The sequence below is a fragment of the Mustela nigripes genome, chromosome 17 (genome assembly GCF_022355385.1).
Source record: "Mustela nigripes isolate SB6536 chromosome 17, MUSNIG.SB6536, whole genome shotgun sequence".
Classification (NCBI taxonomy): domain Eukaryota; kingdom Metazoa; phylum Chordata; class Mammalia; order Carnivora; family Mustelidae; genus Mustela; species Mustela nigripes.
Window position 1 is genome coordinate 35,000,774 of NC_081573.1, and position 17,478 is coordinate 35,018,251.

Below are 17,478 nucleotides of genomic sequence, written 5' to 3' on the forward strand. Positions count from 1 at the left end.
TATTTTGGTGAGGTCGCGATAGTTCATTTTTGCTTTTATTGCCTCAGAGATGGATCTAGAAAGAAGTTGCTACAGCTGATGTAAAAGAGGATACTGTCTGGGAAAATCCTAGGATTTTCATGGTTTCAGATATCACATTTAGGTCTTTAATCCATTTGAATTTATTTTTGTGCAGGGTATAATGAAGAGGTCCAGTTTCATTATTTTGCATGTTGCTGTCCAGTTTTCACAAAACCATTCCTTGAATAGGTGATCTTTTTCCCCTTAGATATTCTTCCCTGCTATGTTGAAGATTAATTGACTATATTGTTATGTGTTCATTTCTGGGTTTTCTATTCTGTTCCCTTGAAATGTGTGTTTACTTTTGGGCCAGTGCCATACCATTTTGATTATACAGCTTTGTAGTATACTTGAAATCCAGAATTGTCCTGCCTCCAGCTTTGTTTTTCTTTTTTATGGTTGCTTTTGCTATTTGGGATCTGTTGTGGTTCCATACAAGCTTTAGGATTGTTCATTGTAGCTATGTAAAGGCTGTTGGTATTCTGATAAGGATTACATTGAATGTATAGATTGCTTGGGTATAACAATATTTGTTCTTCCAATCCATGAGCATGGAATGTCTTTCCATTTCTTTGTGTCATCTTCAATTTCTTTCATCAGTGATTTACAGTTTTCAGAGTACAAGTCTTTCACCTCTTTGGTTAGGTTTATTCCTAGGTATTTTACTGTTTTTGGGTGCAATTGTAAATGGGATTGATTCCTTAATTTTTCTTTCTGCTGCTTCATTATTAGTGTATTGAAAATGCAACAGGTTTTTATACATCAATTTTGTATCCTTAGGTAGATTCCACTAAGAAAGAGAATTTCCACTAAGAAAGTATATTGACTTCACTGAATTCATGTATCAGTTCTATCAGTATTTTTGGTGGAGTCTTATAGTTTTTCTATATAGATTATCATGTCATCCGCAAATAGTCAAAGTTTTACTTCTTCCTTAACAATTTAGATGTCTCCCACCCCTCCTTTTTTTGTCTGCTTACTGTCACTAGGACTTCCAGTACTATGTTAAATAACAGTGGTGAGAGTGGATATCCCTCTCTTATTCCTGACCATAGAGAAAAAGCTCTCAGTTTCTCCCCATTGAGGATGATATTAGCTGAGGGGTTTTTTTTGCATATGGCCATTATTATGTTGAAGTATGTTTGCTCTAAACCTACTTTGTTCAGGGTTTTTATCATGAATGGATGTTATACCTTGTCAAATCTTTTTTCTGCATCTATTCAAATGATCATGTAGTTCTTAGGCTTTAACCCAGGTGCCCCCTTATCCTTTATCTTATTGATATGATGTGTCACGTCGATTGATTTGTGAACATTGAACCACCTTTGTAACCCCAGAAAAAATTTCCACTTGATTGTGGTAAATGATTTTTCTAATGTATTGTTGGATTCAGTTTGATACTATTTTATTGAGAATTTTTGTATCTGTGTTCATCATGCATATTGGCATGTGGTTCTCTTTCTTAGTGGAATCTGCCTGGTTTTGGTATCAGGGTAATGCTGGCTTTATAGATGAATTTGAAAGTTTTCCTTCCTTTTCTATTTTTTGAAATAGTTTGGGAAGAAGTATTATCTCTTCTTTAAATGATTAGTAGAATTTGAATTCAGTTGTGAAGCCATCTGGCCCTGGACTTTTTTTGTAGGAAGATTTTTGATTACTGATTCAATTTCTTTGCTGGTTATCAGTCTGTTGAAGTTTTCTATTTCTTCCTGTTTCAGTTTTGGTAGTTTATATGTTTCTAGGAATTGACCCAATTTTCCAGGCTGTCCAGTTTGTTGTCAAATAGTTTTTCATAATATTCTCTTATAATTGTTTCTATTTTGGTGGTGTTGGTTGTTATTTCTCTTCTCTCATTTGTGATTTTATTTACTTGGCCTTTTTCTCTTTTCTTTTTGATAAGTCTAGCTAGAGACTTAGCAATTTTATTCATTTTTTTCAAAGAGCTATTTCCTAGTTTCTCTGATCTATTGTGTTTTTTTAGTTTCTGTATCATTTATTTCTATTCAGATCTTTATTATTTCCTTCCTTCTGCTGTTCTTTAGACTCATTTGTTCTATTTTCTAGCTTCTTTAGGTGTAAGTTTAGGTTATTTATTTGTGCTTTTTCTTTGTTCTAGAGATAGGTCTGTATTGCTATATAGTTCCCTCTTATGACTATGTTTGCTGCATCCCAAAGGTTTTGGACAATTGTGTTTCTATTTTCATTTCCATTTTTTAAAAGGTTTGTTTATTTATTAGAGAGAGAGAAAGCACAGAGGGGGGGAGGAGGGTGAGAGAGAGAGAGAGAAGTTCAAGAGGACTCCATGCTGAGCACAGAGCCTGACAGTGGGCTTGATCCCATGACCCACGAAATCATGACTTGAGCCAAAACTAAGAGTCAGATGCTTAACTGACTGTGCCACTCAGGCACCCTTTTTCCATTTTTTTCCCTTTCATTTCCTGGTTGACCTATTCATTGTTAAGTGAAATGTTTAAACTCCATGTATTTATGATGTTTCCAGGATTTTCTTGTGGTTGACTTCTAGTTGCATAGTATTGTGGTCAGAAGAGGTACATGGTGTGACTTCAGTTTTTTGGGGGATCTGTTTTGTGACCTAGTATGTGATCTATTCTGGAGAATGTTCCATGTATTCTTGAAAAGAATGTGTATTCTGCACTTTTAGGATGAAATGTTCTGAATATATCTGTTAGGTCCATCTGAAAATAACCCTATTTTATTTAATAGCTGTTCCACCCACCAGTTTTACCACAGGTACCAGTTTTTTAAAGGGAGAACCAGATCATAGAGACCAAGCTATAGTTGTTTTTATTTACATGAAAAAATAAAATAAAACTTACTCTAGTCAAATTTTTAACATGTGACCAAAAAATACTAGGGAATACATTTTAAAATCTCTACTACCAACTGTCTTTATGACCAAGAGAACATTAAAGCCTGCTCTATTCCTTTTCCTCAATTTTGCTATATAAAAATGACAAATTTAAGGGAGTTTCACATTGTTCTGTAGCATTTTTTTTTTCCATTGGAGCTGAAGGATCCTTGAGAATTCAGGCAACTTTTATGGCCTCAAGATTATCCTACAGGAGAAGAGTAAAGACATATAGCAAAGCAATTATTTTTTAAAAAAGTAAAAATCACGTCAGAAGTACTTAAATATGATTCAGTATTCAAAGGTATGCTAATGTGAATTTACTCTTAAAACTCAATTTGGATATTAATTATACTTGAATTCAAAAATAAATAAATAAATAAATGTTTTTTAAAAACCTTCGATTTGGGAGATAGTTATATTCTTTCCATCAAATATGAGACAGATTGTGATAAACTGTATATTAATATATATTACACATACATGCACACCAGATATTATCATGTAACTCAATATTAAAATTAGTCCCACAAGCTGGAAAAGGAGAGGGTAGTTGATTCCATTTGATAGGTGAAGAAACACATTTGGGGAGGTTATGTGGTCTTGGATAAGCCTCTCAGTCATTCACCTTTCTATTTATACATGCATTCTTTCCTTCAACAATATTAATTGCCTAATATAATAATGAAGAAGTAGAAGAGAAAGAACCCAAGGAAATGATCCTAATACATGTAAGATGCTTTTTATTTATTTATTACTTTATTTTTTATTTTATTTTAAAAAGATTTTATTTACTTCTTTGAGAGAGAGAGAAAGCACGAGCAGGGGGAGAAGGAGGGGCAGAGGAAGAAGTAGACTTCCTGCTGAATGGAGAGCCCTTTGTAGGCTCAATTCCAGGACTCTGAGATCATGACCTGAGCTGAAGTCAGACCCTTAACTGACTGAGCCACCTGGGTGCCCCATAAAACATTATCTTTTTAAATGCTCACATAGACAACAAAAGTTGCACATATGTCCTTGACTTCCAATCTTGCCTTGCTTTTTACTAGTTAGTTGTGTGAAGTGCGTGTGTGTGTGTGTGTGTGTGTGTGTGTGTGTGTGACTGGCTAATCTGTTGAAAGCCCTATTTTTTTTCTTTTAATGTATGAAATGGAGTTAACAATGACTTCACAACCATCCTTCAACACTTGCTTTCATATACCCTGTGTCACCAACAGTCATCTTTGTGATGTTTAGGCCTAGTACACAGATGCCAAGATGGGCTTCTAGAGCTCAGTATGATGACAAAAAAATAAATCCTGTGGATATATAATTGCAACACCACATGGTGAGCTTCACAAGAATTTAAGCCTAATGCCAAGGCAGCAGAGAAGAGATAGTTCTTTGTGCCTGAAAGAATTGTCCCATCAGACTCACCCCAGACTCAAACCTAGATTTCAACGAGGTGAGTATTAGGAGAAGTTTAGTGTGTTTTTCTACTACAACTAGTGACTTGTTTATGGTTGGTTGGTTGGTTGGTTGGTTTCTTTCTTTCTTCTTTTTCTTCCTTCCTTCATTTGTTTGTTTCTTTCTCTCTCTCTCTCTCTCTCTTCCTTTGTTTCTTTCTTTCTCCCTATCTTCTCTGTTTATATATGTTCCATATATTATACTATTTCTCTAGCTCCTGATTGTAATACTTTCAGGCAATTGTGGGCGATTTTCCCCAAACCTGTTAATTCTACAAATGTTTATTAGTTTTAGCGCTAGCTCATTTTAAAAATAATCTTTAATTTATACTTAAACAACTAGCCACACTGTAGATAAAACACTGCTGCTTATGAATTCCTGAATGTGTAACTTTCTTTTGGTATCATTTTCTACCAAATCCTGTTTTGTGAAAGGAGGCCGCCTACCTACAGAGGCACTGGTAAAAAGTGAGGGCAGGACCAGACACGTATGATCAGGGATAACTGAAGGGCTTTTTTGTGTGTGTGAAAGTGAGAATGCATGAAAAAAAAAAAGTCTATACTAGATGCCTTGTGTAGAGAGAGCACAGCACAATTCTGAGTTCTGTGGGACGTGGATGGTGACACTGTGTTTTCATTAATGTCTCCTGAGCAGATGTGGAAAATGTATACACGGAAAGGAAATAATAACAAATGGCCCGGGACACTTGGGTGGCTCAGTGGGTTAAAGCCTCTGCCTTCGGCTGGGGTCATGATCCTAGGGTACTAGGATTGAGCCCCGCATCGGGCTCTCTGCTGGGGAGCCTGCTTCCTCCTCTCTGTCTGCCTGCCTCTCTGCCTACTTGTGATCTCTCTCTCTCAAATAAATAAATAAAACCTAAAATAAATAAATAAATAATAACAAATGGCCCTAAGGTGTCGTTGAGGACTAATGCATAATTTCAAGGGAAATAATCCAACAAAGAGTTTGCATCCTGGAAATACCTGGGAATGTTAGCAGACCTCCCCCCCACCGACTGCTCTAAGCCATTTAAAACCTACCCGCACCTGAGTGATGCATGGAGCTATTGAATTACCGTATTGTACACCCGAAAGTGACATAATACCATATGTTAGCTATCTGTGGTTAAAATAAAAACTTTTTAAAAGTTTCTAACACTTGGAAAAAACCACGAACCTGCAAAAGCCGAGCAGGATAATCACATGCTGGAAAACTGTCCTTATTAATAAACTGCCTTATGAGCTTACAAGTGGCCTTCCTCCCCCGTGTTGCTAGCATTTCATGGTACTTTCCAACTGCAGGAGCTTTTAAATACTGTTGACAAAATGACGGAAGAACTTTATGCAAAGGCTGAGTCTCCCTTCAGCAAGCATTTGTAATATTGATTAAAGGCAAGTGCTATTTCAACGTGTGTCCTTTGGAAAATAGTCAACGATCATGTCAAGTTTTTTACTAAGCTCTACTACACAAAAGATACAAATACAAAAGGAACAAAAAATGCTCTTTATTAAAGGCATTTGCAATTTGTTCTATAAAATGAAATCACTATTTGTCGGAAAACTATATGGCTATATTCGCATATAGCATTGATATTTTAATACTAGATTTATGATAGTTTTGTATGTTTTTAAGATGAGAAGTACAGGAGGGATAAATGTTCTTCAGAGATTTTTTTTTTGCTATACATATTTGAGCATTGTAGAAAGAAATAATACAATATACAAATAATACAATATATAATACAAATCATACAGTATTTGGAGTTTCAGTCGAAAGTAGAATTCTTCCCAGTTAGTTTAAAGGTAGAGATACTAAAGAGACAGAGAATATTGAAGAGTCCAGATACTAATAATACCAGGAAGCTCAAAGGACAGGAAGGAGATGGGGAGGAAATGATGATCAGTGAGAGCTGGAATTGTGGTGGCCACAGGGCTGTTCAGGAGAGGGAGATTTTATGGAATATCTTACCCACTGCCAGAGATTCAATGTTGATGCAGGAACAAATGCTTTATAATCTCTTTCCTGTTATTCTTGACTCTTTTGGAGAGTGCCTACTGTTGGTTGACTCATTGGAGAAGCCAGGGGGTGAGAAGTCCCTGGTGATGCAGTCCCCAGCGGTGGGATCCCTCTGGCACAGAGCGGGGAAGGATGGAGAACGAATAGGGGGAGCATCTGCCATGGAGAGATACTTTCACAATATGTGTCAGCTCCAAGACTCCTCATGTTTTCATGGACATGGGAAGAGCACTGGAACCATGTTCCCCAAGGGTTTCCCATACATTTCTATTTAGAAGAGATACTCTGCTAGACACAAAGAGGAATGGTTTGTGATCAAATAGATGCATGAATTCACAAGAGTGGGAGAAACAGTCTATTAGCAGGTTGCTCTACTTAAAGCTTCTCAGACCTTTTAGACTTTGCAAATATTGAATTAAAGTTAATCTGAGACAGAGATTTCAATTCTTATTTCACAGAAACCATCCCCATATGAATGTGTTGGGGAATGCTGAAGTTACTGAATCAAAGTAGATATACAAGAGACATCCTTGGATAGCTGGGAAATAAGCTCTATTCCATTTATAGCATGGCCCATCCCTTTCTCTCTTCATAAAATTACACTACACTGCCCTTGGAGTCAGAAGAAATGTAAAACAAAAGGAAAAATTGTCTTCTCTTCCTCGCTTGCTTTAACTGTAGGTATTCCTGCAGTTTATGCTCCACTGCTCTGATCTTTCTTTCTTTTTTTTTTTTAAGTTTATTTATTTACTTATCTTTAGCAATCTTTATACTCAACATGGGATTTGAACTTGTGACCCTGAAATCAGGAGAGATCTTCTGACCGAGCCAACCAGGCGCCCCTGATCTTTCTTTATGCTATTTCTTAATGAATGGCCTCTAGGAAGAGGTGGTTGGTTCTGTTCTTTCCCCCATTTTCATTTTACCCCAACTAAAAACTGCCTCCCTAAGTTCTAGTTTGGAATATCTAAGTACAGATTTTTCAAAAGGATATTTGCTTAGCCATTCATCTCAGATCTAGCTTCAGGTTATCTAGTTGTTTGGTACTAGCTAAGTTGCTTAACCTCTCTTCAACTGAATTTCCTGATCTGTGATATTAAAGACTCAGTCTAAATAGAATTTGCATAAAATTGTTGCTTAAACATGTGGTTATGATCCGTTAATTCTCCTAAATTTCTGTGAGTCACTTAAATCTCCTGGAGGGAATTTTACATTCCTTTAAATCCACAAGTTCTGCAGAATGAGCTGGTCTAAGAAGTTGTTATTGGTGGTACAGAATTAGGATGGGGGGTTGGGAAGTAGAATCCAGAGTTGTTTCTTTGGTTCAAAGTTACCTCGTGGGGGGAGAGGGAGAGCACCTAGGTGGTTCAGAGGGTTAAGCATCTGACTTGATTTCAGCTCAGGTAGAGATCTCAGAGTTGTGGGATCAAGGCCCATGTTTGGCTCCAAGCTGGGTGTGAAGACTGCTTAAGATTCTGTCTCTCCCTCTCCCCCTGCCCCATTTTCCCTGAGAAAAAGAAGGAAAGGAAGGAAGGAAAGAGGGAACCAAAAGTACCTCTTTGGAAGAGACTGTGTTCAACTCCACAGTTTTGAAGCTTCCTGATTCAGGAGCCCCCCCAACAGACCATAGTTAATCATGTCAGCATATGAAGAGGGTGTCCTTGCCTGCATCAGCATAGGGTGCCTGGAGGAAGGACCTGCCCAGTCAGGCTGACACTGGCAGTCCTGAGGACGACTCTGGTCTAAATTCCTTCTATCCTCTGCCTCGAAATGAGGGTATCCCTTCTCACTTAGCTGTTCGTGATGAGATTGTCACTCCACAGGTGTTATCGAAGGATCCCAGGTTTTCAACTGGAATATATCAAAACCATAACAAACTACATTGTTTCCACTTGCTTAAGTTTTCCACCTCTCAAGATATCAGAACATGACTGACTATATGGATGTTTCAGGAACCCAAACCAACGTATAGGAGAAGAAAGTCTCTGTCCACTTAAGCATTGTCAGTAATTTCAGAGGGAAATCAAGGTCGAGCACACTTACATCATTATTATTAAGACAGAACTAATGGAAGAGCCTCAGAAGCAATTGTTAATTTTGGTCAATGCATTCAATTATTTGAACATTCCCATAGCTAATTAAATCTATCTTAACAATTAAAATAATAAATATTTCCCTCTTTACCCAGCTGTCCATCTACCTACCTTCCAACAATAGGTAACCATTTTTTAAATTCTTCCAAAGCATTTCTGTTCATATACCCTAAATCTGAATATTTACTTTTTCCAACCTTTACTGAAACATGGTAGCATATTACATAACTGTTTTGTAGCTTGTTTTTTTCCTTTCACTTAAAAAAATACATATTACAGGTCTTTCTAACTCAAAGCACAGAGTAGTCCATTAAATCCGTGTATCTGAATTAAAGAGAGAAATTTTGCTCCACTTGAACAGTTCACAATATCTGAAGACCTTGTTGACTGTGGTAAGTGGTGCTCCTACATCTGGTAGGCAGGAACCAGGAATACTGCTAAACATCTTACAAGGCACAGGATAGTCCCTCCCCCTTTAAGGAATTATCTGGTCCAGAATGTCCATAAAGCTGAGATTGAAAAGCTCTGTGTTATATTTCAATTGATATACCTCAATTTATTTTTCCCCTATATATGGGCAATTGAGTTAATTCTAAAATTTTGTTATTATAATAATGCACAATGAATAACTAGTTGCGTGCTTTATTTCACATATGAAAGAATATTTGTAAGAGGTAGAATTGATTGTTAAAAGTTAAGGAATTTTTAAATTTTGATACTGCCAAATTTCACGCATTAGGCGTTTTGTCAAGTTGTAAATGTTTTAGAAATTGTGAAGGTTTATTTCCAACTGCTTTGCCAACATATATGTTATTAAACATTTAAAAATTTACATACCTGAAAATGTAGTATCTAAATCTGTTTTAAAATTTCCTTTATTTTATCATGAGTTAGGCTGAGCATCCATTCATAATTAAGGGCTGATTAAATGTTCTGTTTTTCGTGCATCATTTTTCATAGTTTTTGCCCAGTTTTTATTATTTTAAAATTTATTTTTATTTTTAATTTTAATTCCAGTGTAGTTAACATACAGTGTTATATTAGTTTCAGGTATATAATGTTCTGATTCACCAATTCTATACATTACTCAGCGCTTGTCGTAAGTGTACACTTTATCCCTTTTGTCTATTTCACGCATCCCCCACCCGCCTCCTCTCTGGTAACCATCTCTTTGTTCTCTAGAGTTGAGTCTATTTTTTGTTTTGTCTCTTTTTTCTTTGTTCATTCTTCTTTGTTTCTTAAATTCCGCATATGAGTGAAATCATATGGTGCTTGTCTTTCTCTAACTTACTTTGCCTAGCATTATACTGTTGAGTTATATCCATGTTATATCCATGTTTTTTGCAAATGGCAAGATTTCATTATTTTTAATAACTGAGTAATATTCCTGTGTGTGTGTGTATGCGTGCGCGCACACATATACACACACTCTTCTTTATTCATCTATTGACAAACACTTGGGTTGCTTCCATCATTTGGTTATTATAAATAATACTGCTATAAACATAGAGGTGCATACATCTTTTCAAATTACTGTTTTTATATTCTTTGCGTAGATACCCAGAGGTGGAATTTGTGGATCATAGGTTAATTCTGTTTTTAATTTTTTGAGGAACTTCCCGATTGTTTTCCACAGTGGCTGCACTAGTTTACAGTCCCAACAACAGCACACAAAGGTTCCTTTTTCCCCACTTCCTTGCCAACACTTATTGTTTCTTGTATAGTCTTTGCCCTATTTTTGAAAATCAATTTGATTTTCTTTTTGTTGTTTCCAGGGCTATTTTTTTTTTCCTGTTTGTGATTACAATTTGTATACCTGGTTTGTCACTTGCATTCTGACAATATGTTTTAAAAATTTTACTTTTATGTATTTCTCCATGAAGATTTTGAGTTTTGATGGATTTGTTTTTTTCATGGTTTCTTTGCTGTGAGCCACATTTAGAAAAGGCTTTCTGCTATGGGGTTATTAAATAATTTGGAATGCAAAGTCTTATTGCTTTTATTATTTTATTTTTATAATGAAATCTTTGGTATTTGGCAATTTATATTGTATTATGGATCCAGTTTTGCTTTTTTCTCCCCTCCTCCAGTTAGTTAAGTAGCTGTCTCAACAAATTTTTTGAATAGTCCATATTTTCCACTGATTTGATTTTTCCATCTTTATGTGTGTTTGAGTTTGCTCCATGTATTGTGTTCCATTTGTCTGTCCTTTGTTCATGAGGTGGTATTAAGGGACTGAGTTCATGTTTATTGCTTTTCTTTTTTTAGAGCTTTTCCCCTTGGGCATGCTTGCTTATTCATTTTTATGAAATTTTTTACAGCTTTATTGAGCTCATTTGAAGTATGTGATTCAATGGTTTTCACTAAATTCACAGATTTATGTGACCATCATCACAACTGTAGAATACTTTCATCACCTTAAAAAGGAAACACTTCCTTTTAGCCATCACATCTCTATTAACCACCATCTACTTTCTGTTTCTATAGATTTTCCTCTTCTGAATGTTTCATATGAATGGAATCATAGCACATGTGGTCTTGTTTGTCTGGCTTTTCCCACTCACTGAATATTTTCAAGATTCATTCAAGTTGTAGGGTGTATCAGTACTTCATTTCATTTTATGACTGAAGAATATCCCATTGTATGGAGATACCATAGTTGAACCATTCATCACTTGATGGACATTTGGTTTGTTTTCACCTTTTGGCTATTATGAGTGCTGCTAATGTTTTTCAGGTGCAGATATTTTGTTGTGGGTATCTGTTTTCATTTCACTTGGGTGTATAGCTAGGAACAGAATTGCTAGTAATTTTCTTTGTAATCATTTGAAGAACCACCAGATATTTATTTTCCTACCAGTAGTATGATTTCTGATTTCTCCACATCCTCATCAACACTATTGTTTTTTGACTTTGTGGTTCTGACAATCCTAGTGCATGTGAAGTGGTATCACTCTGGTGTTAATCCACAAGAATTTTAATTAAGTTTGCTAACTTAAAAATAAAAGACATTTTTACCATTTAATTGTAGTCACAATTTAGAGAAAATTGACATAGGTAGATACTTTAAATAATCATATAATTATCATACTTACTAAATTTTCTACCATATAATTCTTACAGACATTTCTTGTTAAATATATTTTCATAGGTTTTTTATTTATTTTACAAGTTCATATATTCTAAGTCTCTTAGCTGGTTGTTTTGCTGGCAGGAAAGCTATTATTTAAAATGTGAAATTTCTACCTTGCTAATTTACATTTTTATAGTGGTTTTTAGTTGGTTCTTTTGAGTTCTTTAGACGTGAAACCAGAATAGAATTTTACTTCCTCCTCCTTTCCAATTTTATACTTCATATGCTTTATTCTTTTCTTTTTCACTAAGTATAATGCTATCCTTTGGGTTAATATACATTATGTCACAACAATATTAATATTTGAAAGTTTTTAAAAGTAAAAAATAGATGCCAAACTGTAGTAAATATCTTTTCTTTGTCTAAGAAGTTAAACAACACTTGGTCATGATGTATTATTCTTTTGATGTGCTACTATATTCTAACTGCTAATATTTTATTTAAGATGTTAGTTTTGATGATCAGAAATGAGATTGGTTTGTAATTATCTTTGAGGGCTTGTGAGGGAGCCAAGCCAAATTAAGTATCAATTTTATTTATGCCTGATTAAAATAAATAATTAAATTTTAGTTCATTTTATGCTCTGAGGCCGTTCAAAAACCACTGGAATTATTTGTTCTTTAAAACTTTGGTAGAATTATCTTGCAAAAGATTTTGGGTTTGGTGATAGTCAGACTTGTGGACCCCAATGATATCTATGTTTTAATTTCTAGAACACTTGAATATATTAGGTAACCTAGTGGCAAGGGAGAAAATTACAGTTGTAGATCCAATGAAGGCAGCTAATCACTTAACATTAAAATGAAAAGGTTAGGGGCACCTGGGTGACTCAGTGGGTTAAAGCCTCTGCCTTCAGCTCAGGTCATGATCCCAGGGTCCTGGGATCGAGCCCCACATCAGGCTCTCTGCTTAGCAGGGAGCCTGCTTCCTCCTCTCTCTCTCTGCCTGCCTCTCTGCCTACTTGTAATCTCTGTCTGTCAAATAAATAAATAAAATCTTTTTAAAAAATGAGAAGGTTATCCTGGTTTATCAAGGTGTGCTCATTATAATCATAGCGTCCTTTAAAGTGGAAGATGGAGACAAAAGAGATACAAGTCAGAGAGAGAAGTGAAGATGCTTTGCTGTTGGCTTTGAAGATGGAGGAAGGGACATATACCAAGAAATGCAGGTGGTATCTGATGCTGGGAAAGGCAAGGAAATAGATTCCCTCCTAGGGCCTCCAGAAGGAATGTATCCCTGCTGACACCTTGCTTTTAGCCCAGTGAGACCCTTTCAGACTTCTGACTTCCAGAATTGTAAGAATAAATTTGTGCTGTGTTAAGTTACTAAGCCTGTGGTGATTTCTTACAGCAGCAATAGGAGATTTTTTTATAGTTTTATATAGATAGAGTGAGCTATATATATTTAACTGTATATATATATATATATGTATAGTTATATATATAGTTATATATGTATGTGTATATATACAGTATATATAGTTATATATGTATGTGTATATATGTATGTATATATGAGATACATATATGTATACAACATATATGAGAGTTGCAACATTGGTATGAATGTGTATATGTATTTATGAATGTATGTCAGCGTATTGATACTGAATTCATGAATTCAATTCTAGTGTACATATAAAATAGTTCCAGTATTACTAATCCATACATACCCACGTGAGAAACAATTTACCAAGTAGAGTATAATGTTTATGTACAGTTGTTTGTTTTTTATCATAGCCTTACAGAATCCAGTCAAAATATCTTTTTAACTTTTCTTTTTTAAAATTTATTTATTAATTATTTTTATTAACATATAATGTATTATTTGCCCCAGGGGTACAGGTCTGTGAATCATCAGGCTTACACACTTCACAGCACTCACCATAGCACTTACCCTCCCCAATGTCCATAATCCAACCACCCTCTTCATAGCCCCCCCAACAACCTTCAGTTTGTTTTGTGAGATTGAGAGTCCCTTATGGTTTGTCTCCCTCCTGATCCCATCTTGTTTCATTTTTTCCTTCCCTGCCCCCCAGGTCTCCAACTCTGCCTCTCAAATTCCTCATAACAGGGAGATCATAGGATAATTATCTTTCTCTGACTGACTTATTTTACTCAGCATTATACCCTCTAGTTCCATCCACGTCATTGCAAATGCCAAGATGTCCTTTCTTTTGATGGCTGCATAGTATTCCTTTGTATATATATACCACATCTTTATCTATTCATGTGTTGATGGACATTTAGGTTCTTTCCATTGTTTGGCTTTTGTGGGCATTGCTGCTATTAACATTTGGGTGCACGTGCCCCTTCGGATCACTGCACTTGTATCTTTAAGGTAAATATCCAGTAGTGTGATTGCTGGGTCATAGGGTAGCTCTATTTTCAACTTTTTGAGGGCACTCCATGCTGTTTTCCAGAGTGGCTCACCAGCTTACACTCCACCCTTTTCTCTGCACCCTCGCCAACATCTGTCGTTTCCTGAATTGTTAATTTTAGCCATTCTGACTGGTGTGAGGTGGTATCTCATTGCAGTTTTGATTTGTATTTCTCTGATGCTGAGTGATATGGAGCACTTTTTCATGTGTCTGTTAGCCATCTGGATGTCTTCTTTGCAGAAATGTCTGTTCATGTCCTCTGTCCATTTCTTGATTGGATTATTTGTTCTTTGGGTGTTGAGTTTGGTAAGTTCTTTATAGATTTTGATACTAGCCTTTTATCTGATATGTCATTTGCAAATATCTTCTCCCATTCTGTCAGTTGTCTTTTGGTTTTGTTGACTGTTTCCTTGCTGTGCAAAAGCTTTTGATCTTGATGAAGTCCCAATAGTTCATTTTTGCCCTTGCTTTCCTTGCCTCTGGTGATGTTTCTAGGAAGAAGTTGCTGCGGCTGAGGTCAAAGAGGTTGCTTCTTGTGTTCTTCTCAAGGATTTGGATGGATTCCTGTCTCACATTGGGGTCTTTCATCCATTTGGAGTCTATTTTTGTGTGTGGTGTAAGGAAATGGTCCAGTTTCATTTTTCTGTATGTGGCTGTCGAATTTTCCCAACACCATTTGTTGAAGAGACTCTCTTTTTTCCACTGGACATTTGTTCCTACTTTGTTGAAGATTAGTTGACCATAGAGTTGAGGGTCCATTTCTGGGCTCTCTATTCTGTTCCATTGATCTATGTGTCTGTTTTTTGTGCCAGTACCATACTGTCTTGATGATGACAGTTTTGTAATAGAGCTTGAAGTCTGAAAATGTGATACCACCAACTATGGCATTTTTTGTTTTTTTTTTTTTTTTCAACATTCCTCTGGCTATTCAAGTTCTTTTCTGGTTCCATATGAGTTTTAGAATTATTTGTTCCATTTCTTTGAAAAAAAAAAAAGATGGTGTTTTGATGGGGATTGCATTAAATGTGTAGATTGATTTAGTTAGCATAGACATTTTCACAATATTTGTTCTTCCAGTCTATGAGCATGGAATGTTTTTCCATTTCTTTGTGTCTTCCTCAATTTTTTTCATGAGTACTTTATAGTTTTCTGAGTATAGATTTTTTGCCTCTTTGCTTAGGTTTATTCCTAGGTATCTTATTGTTTCGGGTATAATTGTAAATGAGATTGACTCCTTAATTTCTCTTTCTTCTGTCTTGTTGATGTATAGAAATGCATCTTATTTCTGTGCATTGAGTTTATATCCTGACACAACTGAATTCTTGTAAGAGTACTAGCAGTTTTGGTGTGGAATTTTGGGTTTTCCACATAAAGTATCATCTACAAAGAGTGATAGTTTGACTTCTTCTTTGCCAATTCAGATGTCTTTTATTTCTTTTTGTTGTCTGGTTGCTGAGGCTAGGACTTCTAGTACTATGTTGAATAGCAGTGGTGATAGTGGACATAACTGATCTTAGTGGAAAAGCTCTTAATTTTCCCCATTGAGAATGATATTCACTGTGGATTTTTCATAGATGGTGTTGATGATATTGAGGAATGTACCCTCTATCCCTACACTTTGGAGAGTTTTGATCATGAAAGGATGCTGTACTTTGTCAAATGCTTTTTCAGCATCTACTGAGACTATTATATGGTTCTTGTTCTTTCTTTTACCAATGTATTGTATCGCATTGATTGATTTTTGGCCATTGAACCAAACTTGCAGCCCAGGAATAAATCCTACTTGGTCGTGGTGAATAATTCTTTTAATGTACTGTTGGATACTATTTGCTAGTATTTTGGTGAGAATTCTCACATCTGTGTTCATCAAGGATATTGGTCTGTAATTCCCTTTTTTGTAGGAGTCATTGTCTGGTTTTGGGATCAAGGTAATGCTGGCCTCCTAAAATGAATTTGGCAGTTTTCCTTCCATTTCTATTTTTTGGAACAGTTTCGGGAGAATAATTCTTCTTTAAATGTTTTGTAGAATTCTCCTGGGAAGCTGTCTGGCCCTGGGCTCTTGCTTGTTGGGAGATTTTTGATGACTGCTTCAATCTCCTTACTGGTTATGGGTCTGTTCAGGTTTTCTATTTCTTCCTGGTTCAGTTTTGGTAGTTTATATGTCTCTAGGAAGGCACCAATTTTTCCAGATTTTCAAATTTGCTGATGTATAGTTGCTCATAATATGTTCTTATAATTGTTCATATTTCTTTGATGTTGGTTGTGATCTCTCCTTTTTCATTCATGATTTTATTTATTTGGGTCCTTTCTCTTTTCTTTTTGATAAGTCTGGCCAAGGGTTTATCAATCTTATTAATTCTTTCAAAGAACCAGCTCCTAGTTTTGTTGATTTGTTCACTGTTCTTTTGGTTTCTATTTCATTGATTTCTGCTCTGATCTTTATGATTTCTCTTCTCCTGCTGGGTTTAGGCTTTCTTTGCTGTTCTTTCTCCAGCTCCTTTAGGTGTAAAGTTAGATTGTGTACTTGAGACCATCCTTGTTTTTTGAGAAAGGCTTCTATCGCTATATACTTTCCTCTCAGGACTGCCTTTGCTTTGTCCCATAGATTTTGAACAGTTGTGTTTTCATTTTCATTTTTTTCCATGAATTTTGTTCAATTCTTCTTTAACTTCCCTATTGACCAATTCATTCTTTAGTAGGATGCTCTTTAGCCTCCATGTATTTGAGTTCTTTCCAACTTTTCTCTTGTGACTGAGTTCTAGCTTCAGAACATTGTGGTCTGAAAATATGCAGGGAATGATCCAAATCTTTTGGTACCAGTTGAGACTTGATTTGTGACCCAGGATGTGCTCTATTCTGGAGAATGTTCCATGTGGACTAGAGAAGAATATGTATTCTGTTGCTTTGGGATGGAACGTTTTGAATATATCTGTGATGTCCATCTGGTCCAGTGTGACATTTAAGGTCTTTATTTCCTTGTTGATCTTTTGTTTGGGTGATCTGTTCATTTCAGTGGGGGGGGGGGGGGGTTAAAGTCCCCTCCTCCCTTTTTTTTTTTTTTGGTGGGTTTTTTAAAATTTTTTTTTTTTTTTTGTTTTTTTTTTTTGGTTTTTTTTTTTTTAGGGGGGGGGGGGGGGTGTTAAAGTCCCCTACTACCATTGTATTATTGTTGATGTGTTTCTTTAAAAATTTTGTTGTTAATTGGTTGATATAGTTGGCTGCTCCCATGGTAGGGGCATATATATTTAAAATTCTTAGATCTTGATGGACCCTTTAAATATGATATGGTGTCCTTCCTCATCTCCTATTATAGTCTTTGGCTTAAAATCTAATTTACCTGATAGAAGGATGGCCACTCCAGCTTTTTTTTTTTTTTTTTTTGCTGTCCATTAGCATGGTAAATTGTTTTCCACCCCCTCACTTTAAATCTGGACATGTCTTTGGGTCTAAAATGAGTTTCTTGTAGACAGCATATTGATGG